Raw genomic sequence first — 5,986 nt, 5'->3', positions numbered from 1 at the left:
CCTGGAATTCGCACCTGATCAATTACATTTGTTTTTAAATATATACTCAAATACATTTAAAAAGAAAAAGAAAGGTATAACCAAATCCAAATACATGTTGCCGTGGAAAAAGGAAAAATCCCAAATACATACCTCGCACAAATGGAGCAGTACTTAAGTGCCAAATAATCGGTAATTACTCAAAGGCCTAAAATAAATTAACTTGCAGATACATCAAAATTAAGAACAAAACTCATCAAAACCCAATTTTGTTTCAATGTCTAATGCAGTATTCCATATTTTCACTTGTTATTGTATTACTCTATATTCCAATGATTGTTATATTACTCTATATTCCAAATTTCCAATGACTTGAAGGCGTGCCTTATTACAGATTAGATATCAATGCGTACGTAAAGGGGATGCAACAAAAATTTCAGAAACTTACACACTTAGAGAGCTAATCCTACAAATCAGGTATAATTATTGATCAAAATTCTAGGCACCAAGACGATGGATTTCATAATAATAATTATCCGAAATATCGCATACGATACAGGCATAATTATGAACTCGACCACTCAACAATTAATTTATAAAAAATACATAAATTATGAGGTGATTGCACTTGACAATCATTGAGCATTATAGTCGCATGGCTTTGCGGGGGACTATATGCCCGTGCCCATGTAATTAATGTGACACCGAGTTAGCATTGTTGTTAATTTTGTTTCAAACAACTCAAGCCTGCTACTTGGAGGTAATCAACCCACCAACATTCCATTACCTTACATTTTCCAAATGCTGACACTGAACCATCTTTTTTCATCCCGTGGCGGCTTCATCCTTCTCATCTCCGTCTAACACATGCTCCACCTTATACTCTTTAGCAAAGTGAATTTTAATTGGAAGTGGGCCACACAGAAACAACCAATGCAGAGCTTTTTTTACCTAATCTAATATCATTATATTAAGATTGGAGGGGGAAAAATCAATTTATTACCCTCACCTCGCTTGTTTTTGCAGATCTTGTTTGGGGTGGGGGTGGCTTCATCTCTGCCAAACTATAAAGGCAAAGCTCTGCATCGGTTGTTTCTCCATAGTAAATGCATTGAATGTTATCTGGAGGTTAATCGCTGGACTCAAGATTGGTTCAAATGCAAGCCTTCGCTTTGGTGTTGTCTCGTATTGTGAGCTTCATAATAAGTCGCATAATAGACAGTTAAAACCACGAAGATGTCTCAAACTTTTTTTACCTCTCCACCATGTGCAGGTCGGCTGCTGTTTAATATTCAACTTCAAAGTGCAACAAGCGGCAGAGTTTTGTTCCTTTTATGTGCAAGTACATTAGTATGGATAAATATGTAGATACAAAACTGGAATGTAATTAAAGTTACAACTGCATTACCTGGGACCACTAACTTCTATTATAAATTTGGTACACCAATGGTCTCCGTCATCGCCCACAACTTTCTTACTACAGTCTCTGCAATACATGGTAATATCTGTTGTGGCCAACAATTTTGGTAGGGGTAAGCCTCGCACAGTTATATTTTGGTAGGGGTGGCCTTGCATAATATTTTACACAAACAGAACAGGGCAACACATACAAAATAATCAGCTCGATACACAAAAATCATTCAACAAAAGCTGGATGTAACAACACCGACTTGCAACATTACCTGGTATCTGAATTTTCATTTTGGAAAAAAACACTCTAGGAACCCAAAATGCCTATAAGCCCTTTCCCTTGCTGTGTTGGGACCTGGGGTTGCAGTCGGTAATTTAACAGCATATGCAGTCACAAATTAGTTTGTGACTGGATTGAATGTAACATTATAAAAGCGAAAACTAAGATGGTATAAGTCACGCCTCTCTGATTTCTAGTATTGCGGGTGAATCAAGGTAAGAAAAATGCTGCAAAGTTAATCTTGGAGAAGTATCCACTCTATCAGATGGTAACTCAGAAAGAAGATTTCCAATGGGAGTCAATAGAGCAGTTGTCCATGTACTTCCACCACTTTACAGTAAGAAAATTTTCTATTTTTATCCATGAATGCCATTACTTTTCCCACCTGCAATATCAGAGAACCCATAATGGAACAAATGGAAAACGTAAGCCACACAAATGGAGTCAAGCATGCTGTATGAAATCTGCAAAAAGAAATCATGAAAATTCTAGATAATTAGTATACTAAATTTTTCGCCAAAAAAACTATGAGATCGCTGTAAGGAAGAGCTAAAAAACATATTTCGGAGATGCATATACGTGAATGGAATAAAAATCACAATCAGATAAAAAATCGGAGAAATGACGACATCCCTTGGGTGAAACTCATCAATAATGTGACACTATTCCTGTGAATATATTATCCTTCACTGATAAGATTTTCGGCATTTATATTTGAGGTGATTGTGATTTCCCACTAATGGTGTTTAAGTTTGAGTTCACATGATATGCAATCTATACTACGGGTAGACTTTTCACCTTGGTCGTCATCCATTTTGGGTACATTTTGCATTCCATAAAGTTTCAATGAGAGAAAAGGATTGAGAATATTTCAAATTTAATTCAGCTGAAAATGCAATGTAGTGATTCTTTTTATGTATCTCGCAACTATTGTATCTGCTCATGGATGTTGCGACAGCCCAACCTAAAATCCGAAGTGAAGTAGTCAAGCGGCTCAAGTCTACTAACATTGGAAGAGGCTGCAATTTTAAAATAACAACAAAGGATAATGAAAAAAGATCACAGCAAAGAATAGCAAACAAAAATGCAAAACGCGTGACTAAGAATAATCTGAAATCCACAAATACAACATCCAATTTTTCTGAATCAAACTCTAACTCAAAAATTAATTCGAGATGGTAAACTTACTACAATTGCAATCGATAGATAAACTTACCTATTGTGAGATAACCAAACTTTCAGTCAAATTCAAGGGCCTGCAAATTTAAATAAAAATCAAATACTTTAAGAAGATCAACATATATTTTCAAATATAAAAATTGGAAATAATCCTATACGGGTATACCTGGATCGGCATTTTTCTACCTGGATCTGTTGATGACAACGACGGGAAAAACCCTATGACTAACAAAAGAAAGAAAAGTGAAACGGGTTTATTTTCAATAATGCTGCATAAATTGACTTTAATATGGCATTGATCACTCAATAGTAACGCCTCTCACACCGATAGCGTTGCTGCTGGATAGGGTAGTTTGAAACGGCTGCAGCTGAATGAGAAGAGAAATGGAAAAAAAAAAGTGAGAACAATCTATGGGAAGTGTAATCGGATTGTAAGAATATGTGGTGAGATCTATGCCGCTCTTTATAACCCATAAATGTAGATATCAATCCAATCCAAATTACTGGTTCCATCACGACCGTTTTTTATGTATCCAAACTATAGATATCCGTCCAAATAGAAAAACACCACTGTCCCTTACGGCACGGAATTTAGTTTATTTATGTTATGGCCGACCATTTGCTTCTTAACGTATTTGACGCATGTCTTATCGTTGTAATTTTTCCACCTTATATTTGGGTTCAATTGATGCATGATTCAAAGTTTGTTAATAAATTCAATGTGAGAGTTAGCATGGGAAAGAAAGTTTTTCCCCCTTATAGCTTTGAGTATTGTGGACATGGGCATGTAAATTTTCATCTTCAACTGTAAGTAGTTTTAAGTGTTTCCGGCTCACTCAGGACCAAAGAAAAAAATCGACTTCGGACTTTTCATTTTCGTTGAGTTGTCTAGGAAAATGAAGATCTATGTATTGCTAGCCCTCATATTTAGAGGAATCATAAATATTTACCTGGAAATGTGTATGTAAGGTTTATCATTTGTAAGAATTGGTAATTACTATATATTTTGATTTAATGTTTTTGAAAATGATATTGGAAGTGTTCTTATTTTAATACAATGTAAGGTTCTCAACCAAAACCACTTCATCCAAATAAAAAGTCAGGCAAGGCCACCATGGTGCAACTTTATAGTATTACATAAGAAAATGAGGTTATTTTTCCTTAATTTTGAGGTGTTGGAAGGCCCTGATATGAAAACACTTTGCTAGTTGAGATGCCACTTTAAAGCATTACCGTTCGACCATGTCGTTAAATAAAAAATACATCACATTCGAGGCAGAGTAATCAAGAATTTAAAGGAAGTGTAGTAGATGGTACATTAGTAGTAATAACGAAAATAACTTAGTTACATTGTGAACTAAAGATATGGAAGGTCAGAAAGTCATCATATATTAAATAGGAGTACTTGATATATAGAATGAAAATATAGGGTGATATATGAGGCTTGATTTAAAAAAACATAGAAAATGAGGTTTGACACTTATCCAACACCAGTAAAAAAGACCATTTTCGTTACATGAGTATATAACTATTGGCAAATAAAATCACTTTATACTTGGAATTATAACAGGTGCATGAAATCTCAGGTTGGGCTTCTACCATGCTATATTTCATTGTTGAATTCCCATTACTGCTGACTGTCAAATGTATTCTGATTGTGTCCAATGGAGCAACTATAGTTATAGACGCAACCCCTGCAATAACCAATCCAGAATCGATTAGATGATTCAACCAAACATACCTATAATACTAAAAACGAAACCAAATGCATCACCTATTAATCGAATCTGACTTGAGAAGATAAGGTGCATAGGCGAATTACTTCTTGCACCTGAATTCTACTCAATCTGATAGCTTAAAAGAGAAAGTGACATCTACATTATTACCCACTGCCTTGTTCTTAGAAAGAAATATGGATTTCATGAAGATCTGCCAGTGTGAGGTATAGCCGTTAAAAGGTGTAGCACCTGTTAAAATACCAAAGAACTTCAATTGTTTTCACATATGCAGTCTTACAAAAGTTGCACCCGTTTTCCACCACTCACAAATTCTGTTGAATCCAGACTGTGATTTACAATTAGAAAGACCCAAGTCTTGTTAAAAACAATGATAAAGTCAACCTAATTAGCATGTGCTTTTCATGCCATTTTTCCCCTCATTCTTGGTACCCGTCCTTACTATTTGTAAATAAACCCCATCTATTAACAATTAGGCGAATCAACTTAAAAGAGGTTTATCACCATCCAAATACACTCAAGTTTGAATTTTCGTATGGTTTAAGTTTAAAGTTGGAACTTACAATGACTTAATCCTTGAACCGTTTCCCACTAAATATAAGTATTACTGGGATCCAAATTAGATTCAATTGTAAAATGGTGCGCAATATAATTCAATTTTAACATAGTATTCCTGATAATCAAATGAGTCGATAATCAGTTTATAAAAAAAGCTTTCACTTTTCAAGAGCCAGGGTACCTTGGCTTCAAAAATAATTTGGATTACGTCTCATGGGTGTTGGCTTAGCCCGTATAATAGATTGAACTGGAAAAATGAAAGATTGCCATTGATATGTCTATGTAGGGATATTAAAACCCATAAATATGTGCAATCAAAAATCTAGAATACTAACCATGGAGAACATCATTCACTTAGTGATTTAACAGTGGAAAAAATAATTGAACCCACAACTTAAAAAAAGGAATCAGAAAATGTAAACTAAAAAGAAGAAAACCAAACCAAATTGAATTACCTTGTGAAGCTTACATTTCCATTAATTTTGCGTGCAGTACGCCTGCTGATAGCTAAACAATTTCAGTTTTCCCAAATTTAGTCAAAACCATTCTATATTTTTAGTTTTTTAAAGATTCTGTAAAGCAACATGATCAGGAGCAAAGCAGAATTACCACGTTTGAACTAAATAAATTAGGAGGAACATAAATATTCTTCCAAACGAAACTGGGGGTCACTAACAAAGTGAATTGCAACTAAAAGATTCTGAACATCTTTCAATGTAAGTTGAGTTGAATTACCTTGTGAAGCTTACAGCCGTGTCATATAAAAAATATCCCATCGTACATTTCCTTTAGTAAACTATCAAAATCACAGTTTTCGTCATATCATATTCGATTCAAGCCAGGA

General features: G+C 34.7%; 1 long non-coding RNA gene across 3 annotated transcripts; it reads right to left on the bottom strand.

The window, feature by feature from the left end:
* Positions 1–503: 503 nt before the first annotated feature.
* Positions 504–3,165, bottom strand: LOC113323600. Of its 3 annotated transcripts, none has more exons than XR_003347710.1 (5): positions 3,015–3,165; positions 2,886–2,925; positions 1,388–2,054; positions 989–1,308; positions 504–863 (listed from the first exon to the last, which is right to left on the bottom strand). It is a non-coding gene; the product is annotated as an uncharacterized LOC113323600 (long non-coding RNA). The 3 variants fall into 3 exon arrangements; XR_003347711.1 differs by having other exon boundaries at positions 504–1,308; positions 1,388–1,547; positions 1,662–2,054; XR_003347709.1 differs by having other exon boundaries at positions 504–1,308.
* Between the last annotated feature and the right edge of the window lie 2,821 nt (positions 3,166–5,986).

This window comes from Papaver somniferum, chromosome 11, assembly GCF_003573695.1.
Source record: "Papaver somniferum cultivar HN1 chromosome 11, ASM357369v1, whole genome shotgun sequence".
In the NCBI taxonomy this organism is placed as follows: domain Eukaryota; kingdom Viridiplantae; phylum Streptophyta; class Magnoliopsida; order Ranunculales; family Papaveraceae; genus Papaver; species Papaver somniferum.
This window is presented reverse-complemented; position numbering and strand designations above follow the sequence as displayed.